Source organism: Pseudophryne corroboree, chromosome 3 (genome assembly GCF_028390025.1).
Source record: "Pseudophryne corroboree isolate aPseCor3 chromosome 3, aPseCor3.hap2, whole genome shotgun sequence".
Taxonomy (NCBI): domain Eukaryota; kingdom Metazoa; phylum Chordata; class Amphibia; order Anura; family Myobatrachidae; genus Pseudophryne; species Pseudophryne corroboree.
In genome coordinates, this window is record NC_086446.1 from 568,038,780 (window position 1) to 568,062,717 (window position 23,938).

Below are 23,938 nucleotides of genomic sequence, written 5' to 3' on the forward strand. Positions count from 1 at the left end.
AGGCAATTATGCAGATTAACAATGCAGACAGCAGATTGGTGGAAATGAACAGATGACAGAATCCAAGATGGCTGCGCCCATGCAGACACTTGGAGGGAAGTTTGGTTTGCAATCCATGTGAGAATCAAAACAGTAATGGCGGCGCCGGCCACAGGAGACAGGAGACGCCAGACTGACAAGCGCACATTTAACCACGCGGGCACAGCGGAGGCCGCGGCTAATGTAATCACCACTCTGACATTCTACATGTAGAAACTCAGGAACAGCGGCGGAGGCCGCGGGAGACGCCATTCCGGATGTAACAGGCGTCGCGGTGACCGCGTCTCAGAGTGACAGGAGAGGAGGCAGGAATGTGGACATCAGTATAACAGATGGGATCCGGTCCTGGAACGCTAAGCCAGCCTTAGGAGGCATCTGAAGGGTAAGTAATGGCGTCCAGATACCCGGATCGTGACACCCTCAGGGCAACTGCGCTGTGTGCCAAGCCCACTTGGCACACACGTAGTTACGGCCTTGACTTCAGCTAGTGCATTATAATATGAATAGATTAATGCAGAATACAGGTTGAACCCGATGGGAAGTTTGCCTCTTTTCAATCTCACTGACTATGTTTCTATGTAACGTTAAGTGCACATCGTCAGTGGTTTTGCCCACTGAGCCACCAGATTTACTATCCAGAGGCTTGAAGTGCTGGCAGTGTGTAGCGATGTTTCTCTAAAGTGCATTTTGTTTAATCTGCCGCTAGCTGTGTGTAGCAAATAAATTATTTACATACTCAAAGTAATATTAAAAAAAACCCAAAACATTCCACCCTGGACTTGTGTGTCTTTATACACAGCCCTATGGGCCTGCTAACAAAAATCTGTAGTACCATAAGTGTGGCATATAGTATGGAAACTCACTTCTAATTGAATTTGCCCCCTAGAGATGCACATCCCTGTACTAAAGTAAATAGCACTGTGTACCTCTTGGTACCGGATGCTGGGCACCACGAAATTAGTACATACTAGGACATTATTTATTTACTTATTAAGAGAATAAAGGTGCCCTTGTGTTTCTTCGGTGTCTAATCGGTAAACTTTTTCAGACCCAATGCCGAGTACCATGGCTGTTCCAGGAGCGCAAAAAGTTTTTTCTAGCCTTAGTTAAATATTTATTTGTTACACACAGCTAATGGCAGTCCCCCTTAACTGCATGTGGTTTTGCCTAAACTTCATGCGATTTTGAAACCACTACATGTTGCCACACATCACTTTTGCTTATAACAGGACTCAATGCCATCCTGTGCCGGTCCTGTTCCCTAAGTACATGAAGTAATGATGCCATACAGAGGGGGTGTGGTTGCCAAGTACCAGGATGCTCCGAGCAGCTGTACAGACAGCAGGGTGCCTGCCTGGAGCGCCATACAAAAAAAAAAAAAAAATAGTAAATTTCCCCTGAGATAATCACCCACCCACTGTACCTTAATTGCAGTCATATACACATGCATTAGTTGTAATCACTACCGCAATCCCAGCACACAACTTCTCTCTGATGAGTCAGAAATTTATCATATCTTAATCATTTCCAATGAAGCATCTGCCCTGAATGCAGAAAGACAATGAGTAGGATGCAACAAGGTAATACTGGTAAATAAGCAAAATCTTTTCAACTTTGTACATAAAAAAACATTCCTTTTTTTCTTTTATTTTGTGAGGAAACCGCACCATGCCGTTTCCCTGGGCAGACTTTATCTGGCCTAAGTAACAAAACAGAGTAAATGGAGCTTTAATGAAAAAATAAAATAAAGAATGGGTGTCTGTCAACATTAATCCATCACTGATTACATATTACAAACATACATATAATTTCTCAAAAAATATCGCCAAAAATAACATTTATTTTAGCCTGTTCCGCCAAGTAACAAAATATTTTCAGAGAAGAGCAGACATTTGAACGGAATTTACTCATAGGTCCACAATTTGTTCTAACATGGTTCATTTGTTCACAGGATGGAGCTTTCTGAAAGTATTTACTTTTTGGGCAATGCTCTTCCTTGGAATCAGCTGATTCGTCCGGACAACTTCAAAATTAAATATTAGTGGAAAAACATATTTTAAAAAGAAATGTGGCTGTTGGCATGACAGCATCCACTTTTACATAACCGTCCTAAAAGGAACAGAAAGCCCTTCAGCATATGAGAGTACATGTGTAATCTCATGCATTCAGAGCAGCCTGGTAGCCACAAGGTTAACGGTAGAGTCACTGTAGATTCAGAGCATCCTGTTGGGACAGAGCTCATCCGCTTTCACAACCAATGAAGGGCAGACAGACTCAGCCATGTATATAAGGAATATCCCTAGCTGCTGTTTACTTTGCAGAAACTGTACTCTTGATATTTAGTGTACTAGCCCCTTGTGCTTTCTCACTGCTGTAAGAAAACTCCTTGGTCTCCCAAGAGAAGCCTGGAACTTGGCTCTTTAAATATGGCTTCAGTTTTATTTCTGGAAATAAAAAATATATATTTAAAGAAAAAAAAAAGAATCCTCTAAATTGAAAACTGGAAAGGGACCACACATCCTCCCCCTATGCCACCTTTCAGGGTAACCACTCTTTCCCCTATCCCTACACAAATCTAATTTTGTACAATGGTGTATAGGGCCCTATGCTCAGCCTTAAAAGGTGTTGAATTCTTGGAACTACTGTAATGCACCACAATGTGAAGTATTATAGTATGTCTGACATTGTGCATTATGCTATAATGCAGGTGTATGTCATCATACAACTGACACACCGCAGCTCCCAGCAGCCCCAGCAACTGCTCAAGAGCTCAGGAGCAGGACACATGACCAGTCAGGTGGTGAGACCAGTGACAGTTGGGAGAAAGTGTTGGTTGGCGAGAGCTGAGCTGAGGTAATCTTGAGAGGAGAGCTATGCCATCAAGTGTGTGCTGAGGTGGCGTGGGGATGACGGAGGAGATGGAGGCAGACCTTCCTACCACAAGGGTGGTTAGAGAGATGGCTTTACCCCCATGCAAAGCAAGTCTGGGGGTGCAGATGTAATAAGAGTGACCGCAGCAGCTTCCATAGCGGCAGTGGGTGAAGCTTTATCTGGAGTCCCGGCAGTTGGTAGTGCCTCAGAGAGGACCAGGCCTCCCCAATTAAGGCAAGGGGTGGGCAGCAGTAACAAAGGAATAGTTCGTGGGAGCAGATTGTCCGGAAAGATACCCAGTATCCCACACTGACAGCTACGGACAGCATGGAGACCTAACACAGACACTTGGAGAGGTATAACTGCGATTTACCTTAGCACCACATAGTAGGAGCCATTACAGTTCAGCAGGCACTGGCTATACAGGGAGTCAAAACAGCACCTGTAGCATTCTGCATGTCACGCTACCCGGCTATAGCACTATATAAAGTACCCCCTTCAGAGGTAGCTATATTTGCCTAGAACTGATTTTTAGCATTCAAGCCTGCAGTATTCTGTACTATGTAAATGAACACTGGCGCTTCCTTTCAGTCAGGATTAAGAGCAGGTATTGCCGTCAGATATCCTGCTATAATTTAACTCTTACCAGCGATGCAGCTAGTGAAGCCTTTATTTACACTAATGCTCCTGCATACTTGATTGACATTACAGAAAGTTAGTGAAGGAAAGCTGCACACGAGGTAAAGAGAGAGACAAGGAGTACCGTAAAAGGATATTCTACATTAATTATTACCCTTGAGGAATTTAGACAGCATACCCCACAGAGTAACCAACGCCTGAGTACTGTAAACCTTCACATCCTCAGGGAACTATAAAGAAAAGGCAGCAACAGACTAGTTAGAATTAATGTACTAATTTGCAATCTTGCTAGGAAACGTCACTTGAGAGAGGAGTAGCTGCAACCTAGAGAAAGTGTCTCTTTTGCACTGGTCACGAGTAGCAACTATTGAAATGGGAAATTTGCTCGGAAACATTTGCCTAATTCCATTAATCCCTATTGGAGACAGGACACCTAACCTAACATGCACCATCTATAAAATACTCAGCTGAACTTTGTGATTTAAAGTTATTGGGGATATTGATAGTACCGAGTACTGTAAGAGTGACTAAAGGTATTGCGCTATTGTTTGCATGTGTAGTAGTAATGGTTAACAGCTTGTTTTAGACAAGCTCTATTAACAATTAGTATTGTATTTATATAGTATTGTTGTCGAATTCTGTTCTCTGCAAATTGAAGTATTCACAGTGCAAAAGAATATTTGTGTAATTGCTGGTGCACTTGTCTGGAGGTATTACAGTTGAACCATTTGGATCCAGGTACTTGCAGAGAAAACAACTCCGGGGGCTACCAGTTCCAGAACAATTAAATAAATGTATTATTTTCTTTTGTGAAATTTATTGCCATTGCTTAATATTGTAAACTGAATTACCAACTTACCTGCATCCGTACTTGTGCATTACACTACGAGATACATTTTTCATCCCCCACTCTCACTTTTACATGTTTTTCCAGCCTCGTCACTATATAGCATCATTGTATTTATCTGCTCATCCCTCTTCATCCCCTGATCTACTTTTGAATTTATTTAAGTTATATACGTGTATCTCTCTCAAATGAAGATATATTTATTAAAAGCTCACTTACCTTTTAAACCACTTTGGGCTGGGGCTTAAGTGACATGGAGGGGGACTGGAGTAACACAAGGGCAGAGCTGGAGCGAGACAGGAGAGAGTTGGAGTGACATAGGGGGGAGCTGCCATGACACAAGGGGGAGCTGGAGAGACACAAGGGGGGAGCTGGAGTGTCACAAGGTTGGAGGTAGAGAGACACAAGGGGGAGCTGGAGTGTCACAAGATGGGAGGTAGAGAAACACAAGGGGTGCTGGAGTGACACATGAGGGGCTGGAGAGACACAAGGGGGAGCTACAAAAACAAGGGGGAGCTAGAGTGACACATGAGGGGGCTGGAGAGATAAATGGGGTAGCTGAAGCGACACAAGGGGAACTATAGAGACACAAAGGGAGCTGGAGTGACACGGGGCATGCTGGAGAGATACAATGGGGTGGGGGTGGGGGAGTCGACTGGAGTGACACATAAGTGTGCGGGAGAGACACAAGGGGGAAGCTGAAGTGACACAAAGGAAGAGTTGGAGTGACACAAGGGGGGAGCTGGATAGCAAGAGGGTGCTGGAGTGAAAGGGAGAGCTGGAGTGACACAAGTGAGAACTGATGAGACACGGGAGAGCTGGACTAACACAAAAGGTAGCTGGAAAGACACAAGTGGAGAGAGCTGGAGAGGCAAGGGGAGAGCTGGAGAGACACAAAGGGTAGCTGGATAGACACAAGGGGAGAGCTGGAGTGACCCAAGGGGAGAGAGCTGGAGAAACACAAGAGTAGAGCTGGACAGAGACAGAGTGGGGACTAGAGTGAAACAGCGGAGTGCTGGAGTAAAATAGGAGAGAGCTGCAGTGACACAAGTGTATTTTATAATTAAATAGCTAGTGGATCTTCACATACTGTAACTAAAACTGACCACATGCAGTTGTGATTGGCCAATCATACTGTGTGTGGGTGTGTCATGTATAATACCACGAACTGGATTTTTTTGAGTATAATTGAAAATATGTTCAATGGTGACTTGGTCATGTTTGTGTAGAAATAGTTTTAAGGGCGTTAGCTTATGTTTGGAGCACAATCTGGTTCTTTGTTATGGTACAATTTAGCCAGTACAGCAAATAGTCAAATTACTCACTTATTTGGCTGTAAAACACTTTGACCAAACTTCATGCTTTGTACTGTTTACTCCTGTTCTTTGTATTTTGTTTTGAGCAGTGGTGGAACTAGCGAGCGGTGGGCCCAGGTGCGACAAAATGCTTTGGTCCCCCCTCCTCCCGTCCAAGTCCACCCCCTCACCCCTGGAGAGGATCTGGTGAGGGGGACCTGCTCAGGGCCAGGGAAATGGATACCTAGCAACAGTGCCATAACTAGACATTTTAGTGCTGTGTGCAAGAAACGGCATCGGAGCCCCCCTCTATGTTAAATAGGGGCAGTGCACACCGTAGGCGCGCGCAAACAATATAGGGGCGTGGCTTCATGGGGACGGGGTGTGGCCACAAAATAATACCAATTCATATAATGGTGCACAATAGTTCCATTATTCAAATGAAGCCGAACAGTAGCACCACCACACCAGGTAGAGCCCCTTTTACACATTACGGCGGACAGACTCCCCATTTTATACATTACAGCAGACAGAGTCCACCTTTTACACATTACGGCAAACACCGTCCCCTTTTTTACACATTACGGCAGACACCGTCCCCTTTTTTACACATTACGGCAGACAGTGTCCCCTTTTTACACATTACGGCAGACAGCGTCCCCTTTTTACACATTACGGCAGACAGCGTCCCCTTTTTACACATTACGGAAGACAGCGTCCCCTTTGTACACATTATGGCAGACAGAATAGATAGATAGATAGATAGATAGACAGAAAGAATAGATTATACTTACTGTCTTTGCTGGCAGTCGGGCTCCTCAGTGCAGGTAGTCACTGTCAGGCAGCCGCATATCCCGGGCAGGGGAGAGGAAGGAGGAGGGAGGGGGAGGAGGGAGCCGCAGCAGCGCAATGTAATTGGTGAAGGCGCCGCTGCAGCTGTCCTTCTCCTTTCACATAGGCGGGCCGCCGCCGCTGTGATAAGGAAAGCGCATACCAGCATTCACAGCGGTGGCCAGCCTATGTGGAAGGAGAGGGACAGCTAAAGCAGCGCCTCCACCAATTACACTGCGCTGCTGCGGTTCCCTTCTCCACCTCCCGCCTCCTCCCCCCCCCCCACCCGTGGCCACTGCGTCCCTGCTGCTCCTCTCCTCGGCGGGTGGCGGTGGTCCGCAGCACACAGCGGCATGTAATGAGTCAGTTTGACTCATTACATGCCGCGCTGGCTTTGGGCCCCTTGACAGTGGCGGGCCCCAGTGCAAGGCGTGCACTGGCGGTAGTTCCGCCACTGGTTCTGAGGTTAGAATATCTTTTTAAAGTACTACATTGAAAAATCGGAATGTCATGTTGCTAAAATGGCCTTTTATTGACAGGACATTCACATTTTCAATGTAACTTTCCTGTTTGATAAATCAAGTAAACTTATTGTGCCTGTTGACATTTGTTGAATGAAGATGGATGTTACGTTTAAATGAAACTGAGATATTTACAGTTAAAGATAAATTATTAGAACTTTTTATTGGACATAGCACTTTTATCCTCAGAATATACCAGGGCAGGGGGGCCTGTCGCTGCCGGAGTCAGAGGCAGAAGCAGGTCTCAGACTGTGACCTGTGATGTCTCTTTTCGTTTGGCCGGGACAGATTGATACCGCTGGATCTGTCCTACCACTAAAAATTAATTAAATATGGCAAAATTACTTTTCCGACACACTGCAAAAAGCGGCAATATTGGAAACACAATTTCTCTAACGTCCTAGTGGATGCTGGGAACTCCGTAAGGACCATGGGGAATAGCGGGCTCCGAATGAGGCTGGGCACTCTAGAAAGATCTTAGACTACCTGGTGTGCACTGGCTCCTCCCACTATGACCCTCCTCCAAGCCTCAGTTAGATTTCGTGCCCGGCCGAGGTTGGATGCACACTAGGGGCTCTCCTGAGCTCTTAGAAAGTTATAGTCTTAGAATTTGTTATTTTCAGTGAGACCTGCTGGCAACAGGCTCACTGCAGCGAGGGACTAAGGGGAGAAGAAGCGAACTCGCCTGCTTGCAGCCGGATTGGGCTTCTTAGGCTACTGGACACCATTAGCTCCAGAGGGATCGACCGCAGGCCCAGCCTTGATGTTCGGTCCCGGAGCCGCGCCGCCGTCCCCCTTACAGAGCCAGAAGCAAGAAGATGGTCCGGAAAATCGGCGGCATGAAGACTCTGTCTTCACCAAGGTAGCGCACAGCACTGCAGCTGTGCGCCATTGCTCCTCTCACACACTTCACACTCCGGTCACTGAGGGTGCAGGGCGCTGGGGGGGCCGCCCTGAGGCAGCAATAAAAACACCTTGGCTGGCTAAAATACCTCAATATATGGCCCCAGGGGCTATATATGAGGTAAATACCCCTGCCAGAATTCCATAAAAAACGGGAGAATAGGCCGCGAAAAAGGGGCGGAGCCTATCTCCTCAGCACACTGGCGCCATTTTTCCCTCACAGCTCGGCTGGAAGGAAGCTCCCTGGCTCTTCCCTGCAATTCTACAGTACAGTAAGAGGGAAAAGAGAGGGGGGGCATTAAAATTGGCACTGTATACAGTATATTATATAAAAAGCAGCTATTAGGGACATAACTCAGTTAGTCCCTGTATATATATAGCGCTCTGGTGTGTGCTGGCATACTCTTACTCTGTCCCCCCAAAGGGCTTTTGTGGGTCCTGTCCTCGTTTAGAGCATTCCCTGTGTGTCTGCGGTGTGTCGGTACGGCTGTGTCGACATGTTGAATGAGGAGGCTTATATGGTGACAGAACAGAGGCCGATATATGTGATGTCGCCCCCTGTGGGGCCGACACCAGAGTGGATGGATAGGTGAAAGGTATTAACCGACAGTGTCAACTCCTTACATAAAAGGGTGGATGACGTAACAGCTGTGGGACAGCCGGCTTCGCAGCCCGCGCCTGCCCAGGCGTCTCATAGGCCATCAGGGGCTCAAAAACGCCCGCTCTCTCAGATGGCAGTCACAGATGTCGACACGGAGTCTGACTCCAGTGTCGACAAGGTGGAGACATATACACAATCCACTAGGAACATCCGTGACGTGATCCCGGCAATAAAAAATGTGTTGTACATTTCTGACTTTAACCCAAGCACCTCTAAAAATGGGTTTTAGGTTTGGGGAGAAAAAACAGGCAGTGTTTTGTTCCCCCATCAGATGAATAAATGAAGTGTGTGAAAGCGTGGGTTCCCCCGTTAAGAAACTGGTAATTTATAAAAAGTTACTGATGGCGTACCCTTTCCCGCCAGGTGGATAAGTTACGCTGGGAGATATCCCCTAGGGTGGATAAGGCGCTCACACGTTTGTCAAAAAAGGTGGCACTGCCGTCTTAGGATACGGCCACTTTGAAGGTACCTGTTGATAAAAAACAGGAGGCCATCCTGAAGTCTGTATTTACACACTCAGGTACTAGACTGAGACCTGCAGATAGTGCTGCTGCAGCGTGGTCGGTGACCCTGTCAAACAGGGATACTAGTTGGCAAACATAAAAACATATTAAAGACGTCGTCTTATGTATGGGGGATGCACAGAGGGATATTTTGCCGGCTGGCATCCAAAATAAATGTAATGTCCATTCTGTCAGGAGGGTATTAGAGACCTGTCACTGGACAGGTGATGCTGACTTAAAAAGCGCATAGAGAGCCTTATAAGGGTGAGGAATTATTTGGGGATGGTCTCTGGGACCTCGTATCCACAGCAACTGCTGGGAAGAAATAATTTTACCTCAGGTTTCCTCACAGACAAAGGTACAGTCCTTTCGGCTTCAGAAACAAATGGCGCTTCCTTTCTGTACAGAGACAAGGGTAGAGGGAAAAAAGCTGCACCAGTCAGCCTGTTCCCAGAATCAAGATTCTTCCCCCGCCTCCTGTGAGGCCACACCATGACGCGGGTGCTCCACAGGTGTAGCCAGGTACGGTGGGGGGCCGTCTCAAAAATTTCAGCAATTAGTGGGCTCGCTCACAGGTGGATCCCTGTTTCTTTCAAGTAGTATTTCAGGGGTACAAGCTGGAATTCGAGATGTCTCCCCCCAGCCGTTTCCTAAAATATGCCTTGCTGACAACTCCCTCAGGCAGGGAGGCTGTGCTAGAGGCAATTAATAAGCGGTATTCCCAGCAGGTAATACTCAAGGTGCCCCTACTTCAACAAGGACGGGGTTACTATTCCACACGGGTTGGGGTACCGAAACCGCATGGTTCGGTGTGACCCATTTTATATTTAAAATCCTTGAACACAAAAATTCAAGTTCAAGATGGAATCACTCAGGGCGGTTATTCCAAGCCTGGACGAGGGGGATTACATGGTATCCTGGGACATCAAGGATGCTTACCTGCATGTCCCCATTTACCATCCTCGCCAGGAGTACCTCAGATTTGTGGTACAGGATTACCATTACCAAGTCCAGACACTGCCGTTTGGACTGTACATGGCACCGAGGGTGTTTTATCAAGGTAATGGCCGAAATGTTGATACTCCTTCAAAAAAAGGGAGTTGTAATTATCCCGTACTTGGACAATCTCATTATAAGGGCGAGGTCCAAGGAGCAGTTGGTAGTCGGGGTAGCACTATTTTGGAAAGTGCTACAACAGCATGGTTGGATTCTAAACAGTCCAAAGTCACAGCTGGTTCCTATGACACGTCTACTGTTCCTGGGGATGGTTCTGGACATAAACCAGAAATAGTGTTTCTCCCGGAGGAGAAAGCCAAGGAGTTGTCATCTCTAGTCAGAGACCTCCTGAAGCCAAAATAGGTAGCGGTGCATCATTGCACGCGAATCCTGGGAAAAATGGTAGCTTCCTACGAAGCAATCCCATTAGGCAGGTTCCATACAAGAACTTTTCAGAGGGACCTGTTGGACAAGTGGTCCGGATCGCATCTTCCGATGCATAGGCTGATAACCCTGTCTCCAAGGACCAGGGTATCTCTACTGTGGTGGCTGCGGAGTGCCCATCTTCAAGAGGGCCGCAGGTTCGGCATACAGGACTAGGTCCTAGTGACCATGGATTCCAGCCTTTGAGGCTGGGAGGCAGTCACACAGGGAAGAAATTTCCAGGGACTTTGGTCAAGTCAGGTTATTTCCCTACACATAAATATTCTGGACCTGAGGGCCATTTACAATGCCCTGAGGCCGGCAAGGCCTCTGCTTCAAAACCAGCCGGTACTGATCCAATCAGACAACATCACGGCAGTCGCCCATGTAAACCAACAGGGCGGCACAAGAAGCAGGATGGCGATGGCAGAAGCCACAAGGATTCTCCGATAGGCGGAAAATCATGTGTTAGCACTGTCAGCAGTGTTCATTCCCGGAGTGGACAACTGGGAAGCAGATCTTCTCAACAGACACGACCTCCACCCGGGAGAATGGGGACTTCCTCCAGAAGTCTTCCAATAGGATTGTACACCATTGGGAAAGGCCACAGGTGGACATGATGGCGTCCCGCCTCAACAAAAAGCTATAAAAGATATTGCACCGGGTCAAGGGACCCTCAGGCGATAGCTATGGACGCTCTGGTAACACCGTGGGTGTACCAGTCGGTTTATGTGTTCTCCCCTCTGCCTCTCATACCAAAGGTACTGAGAATAATAAGAAGGCGAGGAGTAAGAACGATACTCGTGGATGGCCAAGAAGAGCTTGGTACCCAGAACTTCAAGAATTTATATCAGAGGACCCATGGCCTCTGCCACTCAGACAGGACCTGCGGCAGCAGGGACCCTGTCTGTTCCAAGACTTACCGCGGCTGCGTTTGTCGGCATGGCGGTTGAACGCCGGATCCTGAAGGAAAAGGGCATTCCGGAGGAAGTCATTCCTACGCTTACTAAAGCCAGGAAAGAGGTTACAGCAACTCATTATCACCGCATATGGCGAAAATATGTTGCATGGTGTGAGGCCGAAAGGGCCCCAACAGAGGAATTTCAACTAGGTCGATTTCTGCATTTCCTGCAAGCAGGAGTGACTATGGGCCTTAAATTGGGTTCCATTAAGGTACAGATCTCGGCTCTGTCGATTTTCTTTCAAAAAGAACTAGCTTCAGTACCTGAAGTTCAGACATTTATAAAAGGAGTGCTGCAGAGTCAGCCCCCGTTTGTGCCTCCTGTGGCACCTTGGGATCTCAACGTGGTGTTGAGTTTCTTAAAATCACATTGGTTTGAACCACTAAAAACCGTGGATCTGAAATATCTCACGTGGAAGGTGGTTATGTTATTGGCCTTGGCTTCTGCCAGGCGAGTATCAAAGTTGGCGGCTTTGTCTTGTAAAAGCCCTTATTTGATTTTCCATATGGATAGGGCAGAATTGAGGACTCGTCCCCAGTTTCTCCCAAAGGTGGTGTCAGCGTTTCACCTGAACCAGCCTATTGTGGTGCCTAGGCTACTAGGGACTTGGAGGACTCCAAGTTGCTAGACGTTGTCAGGGCACTGAAAATATATGTTTCCAGAACGGCTAGAGTCAGAAAATCTGACTCGCTGTTTATCCTATATGCACCTAACAAGCTGGGTGCTCCTGCTTCTAAGCAGACTATTGCTCGTTGGATTTGTAGTACAATTCAGCTTGCACATACTGTGGCAGGCCTGCCACAGCCAAAATCTGTCAATGCCCATTCCACAAGGAAGGTGGGCTCATCTTGGGCGGCTGCCCGAGGGGTCTCGGCTTTACAACTTTGCCGAGCAGCTACTTGGTCAGGGGCAAACACGTTTGCAAAATTCTACAAATTTGATACCCTGGCTGAGGAGGACCTGGAGTTCTCTCATTCAGTGCTGCAGAGTCATCCGCACTCTCCCGCCCGTTTGGGAGCTTTGGTATAATCCCCATGGTCCTTACGGAGTTCCCAGCATCCACTAGGACGTTAGAGAAAATAAGAATTTACTCACCGGTAATTCTATTTCTCGTAGTCCGTAGTGGATGCTGGGCGCCCATCCCAAGTGCGGTTTATCTGCAATACTTGTACATAGTTATTGTTAACTAAATCGGGTTATTGTTGAGCCATCTGTTGAGAGGCTCTATTGTTTCATACTGTTAACTGTGTTTCATATCACGAGTTGTACGGTGTGATTGGTGTGGCTGGTATGAGTCTTACCCGGGATTCAAAATCCTTCCTTATTGTGTACGCTCGTCCGGGCACAGTACCTAACTGAGGCTTGGAGGAGGGTCATAGTGGGAGGAGCCAGTGCACACCAGGTAGTCTAAGATCTTTCTAGAGTGCCCAGCCTCCTTCGGAGCCCGCTATTCCCCATGGTCCTTACGGAGTTCCCAGCATCCACTACGGACTACGAGAAATAGAATTACCGGTGAGTAAATTCTTATTTTTGCCTAATCTTTACAAAAACAGGCCCTGTGAGGTATTTATCAAAGCATGGACAGTGATAAAGCCCTAACCAATCAACTCCTGTCATTTTTAAAACACGGCCTGTAAAATGAGAGTTCGAAGCTGATTGGTTAGTGCTTTATCTCTCTCCACCTTTTCTATCTACATACTTTATATGGCTGAGGTAACGCTATTGCATATACCACTGGTGCACTGCACAACTAAAGGTATCTTCAGATGCCTCCAACCCATACTTGCCTACCTGACCCTCTCCATGAGGGTGAAAATGCTCTGTTCCTGGACTTTCCTGGTAATGTATGATTGGTATGCTCCAACCCAGCATATCAGTGTATACAGTATTGTATTTTATCATGTAAAGTTTCAGAGCTAGACGAGTGTTTTTGTGTGTTGCCAACAATAACCACTAGATGGCAACACTGCTCCTAACGTCCTACAGCTAGAGTACAGGCTGTAGCCTTGAGGGAGGCAGTGTAGTAATATGTAACAGTAGTCATGTGTAATGCCAAGTCATGCTCCTCGTGCAAATCCCAGTCACTGAGTGACTTATTTAGCTGTAGATTTATACTTATAGATAGCCTGTAAGTCTGTATAGCTGCCTGCTGGACGGCGTGGTCACAGAGCTGCCTGCTATCTGTGCAAGGGAGTTAGTGACCAACCAGCCTTTGAGAACCCTGGATGTTTCTTGTCTGCTAAAGTCTCCTGATTGGTAAGTCAGTTTATTGCTAGCTTTACATGTAGTTACTACTCTATTTGCTCCTTAGTAACACATACTGTAAGCAGAAACTTTTAGCACAGCTCTGTGCAGGGCCGTCTTTTGTATGGGCTCAAGGGCCCCAGGAGTATAAGGGTCCTAGGCAGTGGTGCAAGTAGAAATATTTTCTTAGTAGTACGGAGTGCATGGTCATGTGTTGTGAGGGGGCATGACCACATGCTGCTAGTGGGCGTGGCCAGATGACAGCCCCTTTTTAGGGGGGAATCTGGAGGCAAGGCTAAAAATATAGAATAATGCCTGCAGTATAATAGAAATACATAGTGATACCTCCAGTATAATAGAAATATTTAGCAATGCCCCGAATTTAATAACAATATATAGTAATGTCTCCATTATAACAGGAAAATACAGCCACTGTCGCACTCCCAGTAACCCTGACAAAGAGGGAGGAGCGGTCATGCTGCCAAGCAATATGGTCTTGTTGCTTTGTGGCACATTATAATTGTGGTAATGGCAAAGTGTGTGGCAGGTGGTACGGAGTACCCGCTGCCAAATTATTAAGTGTACTCCGTACCTGAGCATACCTGCATACTAGGCTGGTAGATGAGGGTCCCCTTTTTCCAGGGGTACCAGATTTTTGAAAATTGGCCCTGGGGAACCGAAGATATCTGTCTTTAACACAATGGTCCTCATCTGAGCCTGTTAATTGCTCTTCCCAGTCAGATATCTCAGGTTCTGTCTGATTTAGAGTTTTTCTGAGAGTATTCTCCAAAAGCTGGGACTCTCCCCTTTTAGTGGACACTGGCAGCTTGTCTCTACTATGTCCACAACCAGAGATATCAGCCTTCCAGCAGCAGGTCCCTGCTCCAGCTCCACATCTGCCTGATATGCAGTTTTATATTTTCGTTGGTGGATTGCTCTGGCTCCTGAACCTTGATCCCCAAGTCCCCAGAACCTCCTGAAAGTTGAGACTCGCTAGTTTTTATCCCATTGAAAGCTAAGAAATTTCCAGGAACTGGACATAGCTGCAGTCAAGCAAGCTACCCTCCCACCGGAAAATGATGACTATTAAGTCCACTCCACTATCCACCCCTCCCCTGCATATTAAACACCCCCTACCACCCTGGAAGTCATGTACTGGGGTCCCTTCATTCAGCCAAATGCCCCCATCTACAGTTTAGTGTTCTCCCTCCTGATCCATCTTCCACCATCTGTGCAGTAAATGAGTAATTAGCAGAATGCTCCAGGTCCTACATGCTGAGCGTAAGATAGAACACCCACTACCGCCCGCAGGACATCCAAGCTGCCACTGACCACACACCCCACCCCTACTGCTGAAGGATGGTAAGGTTCCCCAGTGCATTGCTTTTGCCCAGGGGCCTACACTGTGGCCCTGGCTCTGAGGAAGCCCGTCTTAGTAATTTTGGGGTCTATTCATAAAGAGAGTGAAAACAGAGTTGTTACTCTTTACTATATATCTCATCAGTTCAATGCAATATACAGTACATAGCTTTAAGTAGCAATTCAAGGATACTTGCCTTACTGGTAAAGCGATCTGGTATCCAGGGCTCCGGCAATTCTGTATCCAGCTGCGGTCACTTGTGAAGCACGAAGTCAGCAGCCAGGTCTGTTCTGGGCCAACGGCTGAGGTCAGGGAGGCTGCAGCGGCTGCAGGGTGCCGGGAAGAGAGCAGGGAAGTATTAAACTTCCCTGTCGTTTCTACACTGAAATTTAGATCATGTTATCTTAGGCTGGCGAATCTGAAAACACAGAGAAGTGGAAAGCAGTACTCCCCGTTCTTTCAGGAATCACACTAGCACTCACCATACTACAGTATGATGGTGCGATTCAGCCGTGGAGCAGGGGTGCCGCTAGAGAAGTAATGAAACCCACTCTGTGAATAGCACAAAGCAGAGAAGAGCCACGTATACCGCAAAACAGGGCTTTCCTCTGCTTTATGAATAGATCCCCTATGAATAGCACTAGGCAGAGAAAAGTCCTTTTTAACGCAAAACATGGCTTTTCTTTGCTCCTTAAATAGACCGCCCGTTTCCTTTTCGCACACATTCATTACACTGGGGAATATTGTAATTCTTAGCACTCCAGTGTGGCCTGAAATACGTCATAGATTTAAAGCCCACGTGTTTCTCGAGTATCAGGGTTACACTTATTCCTTAAAATATTTCCTGTGAAAGTTTACAAAATACCCCCTAATGCAGTGGTTCCCAAACTCGTTCTTCAAGGCACCCTAACATTCCATGTTTTAAGGATATCTAAGCTTGAGCACAGGTGACTTAATTAGTACTTCTTTCATGTTGATTAGACCATCTATGCATAACCATCCATGTCATTAAAACCTGCAATGTTAGGCTGGGTACACACCAGACAGACATGTTGGTGGACCCACCGTTGCGCTAATAGAGCAGCAGATTCACTTACCGATTGGCTGCTCGATGTGTGTTGATCCTCTCATCCAGTCTTCATTTCTATTTGCCCGCCCAGCTGTGATACAGCCAGAAGCGCTGATATTTCTTTAGATATATCGGGCATCGGCTGTGAGGCACAACTGACGTAATAACGTTGTTCAGACATTTCGGGTGTACACACCCACCAACTCGCTAGCAATATATGGCAGATATATTGCCTAGTGTGTACCCAGATTGAGGGTGCCTCAATGACCAAGCTTGGGAACCACTGCCATTTTGTTTTAATTACATTTTGGGTGCCCCAGGTAAATCAAATAACCCTATGGGGTTGTTTCTTTTCTTTTTTTTCTCCTTTAATTTATTCAGTTACTTCAGAGTTTATTACACACTTTCAATTTAGTGTGATGATGTGAATCTGAGAGCCACATATTGTTGTGTGTGTGTGTGTGTGTGTGTGTGTGTGTGTGTGTGTGTGTGTGTACAATAAAAGCCCAACACTCCTTAAGCATGTGTGATATATAATTAGTATTACTACAGCAACCAAGTGTATATACCATTCCTCCCAACTGTCCCGATTTTGGCGGGACAGTTCCGTTTTTCACGGTCTGTCCTGCTGTCCCACCCGCAAGTCACAGTGTCCCGCGGTGGGGGGGGGCAGTTGGGAGACCCCTCCCCACTGTCACTCGCTGCTCTGAGTAGAGCAGTGGTGAATAGATGCTGTGCGCATGCGCACAGTGGGGGTGATTCCAAGTTGATCGCAGCAGGATTTTTGATAGCAATTGGGCAAAACCATGTGCACTGCAGGGGGGGGGGCAGATATAACATGCGCAGAAAGAGTTAGATTTGGGTGGGTTATTTTGTTTCTGTGCAGGGTAAATACTGGCTGCTTTATTTTTACACGGCAAATTAGATTGCAGATTGAACACACCCCACCCAAATCTAACTCTCTCTGCACATGTTATATCTGCCTCCCCTGCAGTGCACATGGTTTTGCCCAATTGCTAACAAAAATCCTGCTGCGATCAACTTGGAATTACCCCCAGTGTCTATTCCTGGCAGAGAGGGGCAGGGGGCATGACTAGCAGCTCTCTGAGCACTGTCCATGCCCTCATAATAATGAAAACAGAGGCGTGGCTTGCAATCGCGGCACTTGCCCCCATTCCGATAGGCCACGCCCCTAATTTCAGGTGGTGCGCAATAATGTCCTTCCCTGTCCCGGACCAAAGTTGGGAGGTATGATATACATTGCATAGTGTCATTACAAGGATATTACACGCTTTGGGTGAGAAATACATCTTTCAGAGATGTTGTCAAAGTCTTTTGAAATGAAAATCTCCTAGTGTGTATGGGCCCTTAAATTTATGATTGCAGTTTTTCATATGCAGTCATTAAGGGGTGCCACTATATGCCGCAGTTATGGTACAGATGGACGCACAGAATTTTGTCTGCAGCCTCATAGGGCTGTGTGCAATATCTGAGTCTTGGGAGAGATCGGGCCACAAGAGGGACAAGTCGTTGTGCCGCTGGTGGCGTTTCCACACTAATACAATAGCAAATCACTACCCTAGCATCTAACTCAATTGATCCTTATAAAAAGTTACAAAAATAGGCATAGAGGATTTCAGACTCATTCTATTCGGCAACTAATGAATAGCGCCGGGAATTAGCTCCCGACGCTATTCAATTCAGCAACTAGTTACGTCGGCGATGGCCCGTTCTCGCCGACAAAACAGGTTGAATTGTCGGGAGAACGGGCATTCTCCGACTTAACTCCCCGGCGCGAGGCTGATTCCCGACAGAATCAGCCTCGCGCCGGCCGCGAGGCAGCACTTTTGTCGGGTTTCTCTTCTCATCCCCCGGGGATGAGAGAAGAATTCCCGACAATTGCAGGTAATTAGTTGCTGAATTGAATAGCGTCGGGAGCTAATTCCCGGCGCTATTCATTAGTTGCCGAATAGAATCGACCCATTTGTTATGATTTAAAGAAGGTCAAATAAGCAGCATGGGTCAGTAAGGCTAAGCTGTGAGACTTTGGCATGGTAAAGACAACTGATACACAGGGGTGAATTCAATTAGCCCCCAGGAGAAGAAAATAGGGTTTTGTAGTGGTTTTTTTTTTCTCCCCTGACGTTTCACTTCAGGCTATTCAATTGAACACTGGTTTTTTTTCTCCCCAAAAACTACCTATTTTTTACCCGTGTCACTGGACCCGGGAACACCCTTTTACACTGAGCCACTCCCGGGTTATCATGGAAATTACCCGGGTTTTTAGTGGCAGTATAAAAGTGGTATTATTCGGCTATCGGAGGTAAATTGGCACAGACAATGTTTATTCATTCCCATTAGTCCCTGGCCTGCTCAGAACGTTTACAATCTAATTTCACTACAATAGACAAACTATAGGGCCAATTTTGTCAAAAGATAATTCATTCATAATATATCCTTGCACTGTGGGAGGAAATAGGAGAATCCAGGTGACAGTCACACCTGCTCAAGGAAAACATACACATCACACACAGTCTGCACCAAAATTGCATTTAAACTCAAGGCCCCAGCGCTGCCAGGCAGCAGCAATTCTGATTATGGTGCCACTGAGTTGTAATAAAATATTCTTTGTGTATTTGAATTTCTCTGATCGTTATACTAAAACAAACATAACCGTGCTTCATTGGACTATAATTTGCTTTACATTAAAATCTGATTATATTAGTTTCTCTAACGTCCTAAGTGGATGCTGGGGACTCCGTAAGGACCATGGGGAATAGCGGCTCCGCAGGAGACTGGGCACATCTAAAGAAAGCTTTAGGACTATCTGGTGTGCACTGGCTCCTCCCCCTATGACCCTCCTCCAAGCCTCAGTTAGATTTCTGTGCCCGACGAGAAGGGTGCACACTAGGGGCTCTCCTGAGCTCTTTGTGAAAGTTTTAGTTTAGGTTTATTATTTTCACTGAGACCTGCTGGCAACAGGCTCACTGCATCGAGGGACTAAGGGGAGAAGAAACGAACTCACCTGCGTGCAGAGTGGATTGGGTTTCTTAGGCTACTGGACATTAGCTCCAGAGGGACGATCACAGGTTCAGCCTGGATGGGTCCCGGAGCCGCGCCGCCGGCCCCCTTACAGAGCCAGAAGAGCGAAGAGGTCCGGAAAATCGGCGGCAGAAGACGATCCTGTCTTCAGATAAGGTAGCGCACAGCACCGCAGCTGTGCGCCATTGCTCTCAGCACACTTCACACTCCGGTCACTGAGGGTGCAGGGCGCTGGGGGGGCAGCGCCCTGAGACGCAATAAATCGATAAAAACCTTATATGGCTAAAATAAATGCATCACATATAACTCCTGGGCTATATGGATGCATTTAACCCCTGCCAAAACATACAGAAAAACGGATGATAGGCTCCGCCCCTTTCTCGGCGGCCTTATCTCCTCAGCACACTGGCGCCATTTTCCCTCACAGCTCAGTTGGAGGGAAGCTCCCTGGCTCTCCCCTGCAGTCACTACACTACAGAAAGGGGTTAAAAAAGAGAGGGGGGCACAAATTAGGCGCAGTATAAACAATACAGCAGCTATAAAGGGAAAAACACTTATATAAGGTTATCCCTGTATATATATAGCGCTCTGGTGTGTGCTGGCAAACTCTCCCTCTGTCTCCCCAAAGGGCTAGTGGGGTCCTGTCCTCTATCAGAGCATTCCCTGTGTGTGTGCTGTGTGTCGGTACGTTTGTGTCGACATGTATGAGGAGAAAAATGATGTGGAGACGGAGTAGAGTGTCTGTAATAGTGTTGTCACCCCCTAGGGGGTCGACACCTGAGTGGATGTACTGTTGAAATTGCGTGACAGTGTCAACTTTGTATTAAAGACAGTGGTTGACATGAGACAGCCGGCTACTCAGCTTGTGCATGTCCAGACGTCTCATACAGGGGCTCTAAAGCGCCCGTTACCTCAGATACAGACGCCGACACGGATACTGACTCCTGTGTCGACGGTGAAGAGACAACCGTGATTTCCAATAGGGCCACACATTGCATGATTGAGGCAATGGAAAATGTTTACACTTTTCTGATAATATGAATACCACCAAAAAAAAAAAAAAGGGGTATTATGTTTGGTGAGGAAAAACTTCCTGTAGTTTTCCTGAATCTGAGAAATAAAATGAGGTGTGTGATGATGCGTGGGTTTCCCCCCGATAACAATTGATAATTTCTAAAAAGTTATTGGCAGTATACCTTTTCCCGCCAGAGGTTAGGGTGCGTTGGGAAACACCCCCTAGGGGGGATAAGGCGCTCACACGCTTGTAAGAACAAGGGCTCTATCCTCTCCTGAGAGGGCCGCCCTTAAGGATCCTGCTGATAGAAAGCAGGAGGGTATCCTAAAATGTATTTACACACATACTGGTGTTATACTGCGACCAGCAATCGCCTCAGCCTGGATGTGCAGTGCTGGGTTGGCGTGGTCGAATTCCCTGACTGGAAATATTGATATCCTAGATAAGGACAGTATATTATTGCCTATAGAGCAATTAAAAGATGCATTTCTATATATGCATGATGCACAGCGGAATGTTTGCCGACTGGCATCAAGTATAAGTGCGTTGTCCAATTCTACCAGTAAAATGGTCAGGTGATGCGGATTCCAAACGGCATTTGGAAGTATTGCCTTACAAAAAAAAGGGGATGTACCCCTGGTCGCCTCTCAAAATAAGACGCCGTATTATCAGGCGCAGTCCTGGTTGGCAAGCGGACAAAAGGGTTCCTCTTTTCTGCACGTGACAGAGGGAGAGGAAAATGGCTGCAGAGATTAGCCAGTTCCCAGGAACAGAAACCCTTTTCTGCCTCTGCAAAGCCCTCAGTATGTCGCTAGGGCTTTACAAGTTCAGGCACGGTGGGGGCCCGTTCTCAATGAATTTCAGTGCGCAGTGGGCTCACTCGCAAGTAGACCCCTGGATCCTTCAGGTAATATTTTCAGGGGTACAAATTGGAATTCGAGACATATTCCCCTCGCCGTTTCCAAAAGTCTGTTTTACCGACGTCTCCCGCTGACAGGGAGGCAGTTTTGGAAGCCATTCACAAGCTGTATTCCCAGCAGGTGATAATTAAGGTACCCCTCCTGCAACAGGGAACGGGGTATTATTCCACACTATTGTGGTACCGAAGCCAGACGGCTCGGTGAGACCGATTTTAAAATCTAAAATCTTTGAACACTTACATACAGAGGTTCAAATTCAAAATTGAGTCACTCAGAGCAGTGATTGCAAACCTGGAAGAAGGGGACTACATGAGGTCTCGGGACATCAAGGATGCTTACCTTCATGTCAAAATTTACCCTTCTCACCAAGGGTATCTCAGGTTATGGTACAGAACTGTCACTATCAGTTCAGACGCTGCCGTAGGGATGGGCCACGGCACCCCGGGTCTTTACTGAAGTAATGACCGAAATGATATTCCTTCGAAGGAAGGGAATTTTAGTTATCCTTTACTTGGACGATTCCCTGATAAGGGTAAGATCCAGGGAACAGCTGGAGATCGGTGTAGCACTATCTCAGGTAGTGTTGCGGCAGCACGATTGGATTCTCAATATTCCAAAATCGCAGCTGGTTCCGACGACTTGTCTTCTGTTCCTAGGGATGATCCTGGACACAGTCCAGAAAGAAGGTGTTTCTCCCGGAGGAGAAAGCCAGGGAGTTATCCGAGCTAGTCAGGAACCTCCTAAAACCGAACCAAGAGTGCATCAATGCACAAGGGTTCTGGGTAAAAATGGTGGCTTCCTACGAAGCAATCCCATTCGGCAGATTCCACGCAAGAACTTTCCAGTGGGACCTGCTGGACAAATGGTCCGAGTCGCATCTTCAGATGCATCAGCGGATAACCCTGTCACCAGGGACAAGGGTGTCCCTCCTGTGGTGGTTGCAGAGTGCTCATCTTCTAGAGGGCCGCAGATTCGGCATTCAGGACTGGGTCCTGGTGACCACGGATGCCAGCCTGCGAGGCTGGGGAGCAGTCACACAGGGAAGGAATATCCAGGACTTATGGTCAAGCCTGGAGACATCACTTCACACAAATATCCTGAAGCTAAGGGACATTTACAATGCTCTAAGCTTAGCAACCTCTGCTTCAAGGTCAGCCGGTGTTGATCCAGTCGGACAACATCACGGCAGTCACCCACGTAAACAGACAGGGTGGCACAAGAAGCAGGAGGGCAATGGCAGAAGCTGCAAGGATTCTTCGCTGGGCGGAAAATCATGTGATAGCACTGTCAGCAGTATTCATTCCGGGAGTGGACAACTGGGAAGCAGACTTCCTCAGCACGACCTCCACCCGGGAGAGTGGGGACTTCACCCAGAAGTCTTCCACATGATTATAAACCGTTGGGAAAAACTCGACAGGTATTGCGCCAGGTCCAGGGACCCTCAGGCAATAGCTGTAGACGCTCTGGTAACACCGTGGGTGTACCAGTCAGGGTATGTGTTCCCTCCTCTGCCTCTCATACCCAAGGTACTGAGATTGATAAGATGGAGAGGAGTAAGCACTATATTCGTGGCTCCGGATTGGCCAAGAAGGATTTGGTAACCGGAACTTCAAGAGATGCTCACGGAGGATCCGTGGCCTCTACCTCTAAGAAGGGACCTGCTCCAGCAAGGACCCTGTCTGTTCCAAGACTTACCGCGGCTGCGTTTGACGGCATGGCGGTTGAACGCCGGATCCTGAAGAAAAAAAAAAAAAAAGGCATTCCGGATGAAGTCATCCCTATCCTGATCAAAGCCAGGAAGGATGTAACCGCAAAAACATTATCACCGCAATTGGCGAAAATATGTTGCGTGGTGCGAGGCCAGTAAGGCCCGACGGTGGAAATTCAACTGGGTCGATTCCTACATTTCCTGCAAATGGGAGTGTCTATGGGCCTGAAATTGGGGTCCATTAAGGTTCAAATCTCGGCCCTGTCAAATTTCTTCCAAAAAGAACTAGCTTCAGTCCCTGAAGTTCAGACGTTTGTAAAAGGGGTACTGCATATACAGCCTCCTTTTGTGCCTCCAGTGGCACTTTGGGATCTCAATGTAGTTTTGGGTTCCAAAAGTCACATTGGTTTGAACCACGTAAATCTGTGGACTTAAAATATCTCACATGGAAAGTGGTCATGCTGTTGGCCCTGGCCTGGGCCAGGCGCGTGTCAGAATTGGCGGCTTTATCCTAAAAAAGCCCTTATCTGATGTTCCATTCGGACAGGGCGGAATTGAGGACTCGTCCTCAGTTTCTCCCTAAGGTGGTTTCAGCGTTTCACCTGAACCAACCTATTGGTGGTGCCTGCGGCTACTAGGGACTTGGAGGACTCCAAGTTGCTAGACGTTGTCAGGGCTCTGAAAATATATGTTTCCAGGAGGGCTGGAGTCAGGAAATCTGACTCGCTGTTTATCCTGTATGCACCCAACAAGCTGGGTGCTCCTGCTTCTAAGCAGACTATTGCTCGTTGGATTTGTAGTACAATTCAGCTTGCACATTCTGTGGCAGGCCTGCCACAGCCAAAAATCTGTAAATGCCCACTCCACAAGGAAGGTGGGCTCATCTTGGGCGGCTGCCCGAGGGGTCTCTGCTTTACAACTTTGCCGAGCAGCTACTTGGTCAGGAGCAAATGCGTTTGTAAAATTATACAAAATTGATATCCTGGCTGAGGAGGACCTGGAGTTCTCTCATTTGGTGCTGCAGAGTCATCCGCACTCTCCCGCCCGTTTGGGAGCTTTGGTATAATCCCCATGGTCCTTACGGAGTCC

The 23,938-nt window shown here is 47.2% G+C and overlaps 1 protein-coding gene across 3 annotated transcripts in view; it reads left to right on the forward strand.

The window, feature by feature from the left end:
* The first annotated feature begins 2,814 nt into the window (after positions 1–2,814).
* Positions 2,815–23,938, forward strand: part of AIFM2 (apoptosis inducing factor mitochondria associated 2) — an 86,058-nt gene continuing 64,934 nt past the window's right edge. Inside the window, exon 1 of one of the 3 annotated variants that reach the window (XM_063961317.1) lies at positions 2,815–2,892. The gene's annotated coding sequence lies outside the window, so the exon portion shown is untranslated. Of the gene's footprint in view, positions 3,267–13,501; positions 13,748–23,938 lie in introns of those variants that run through there. The other 2 variants (XM_063961316.1, XM_063961318.1) reach the window with 2 other exon arrangements.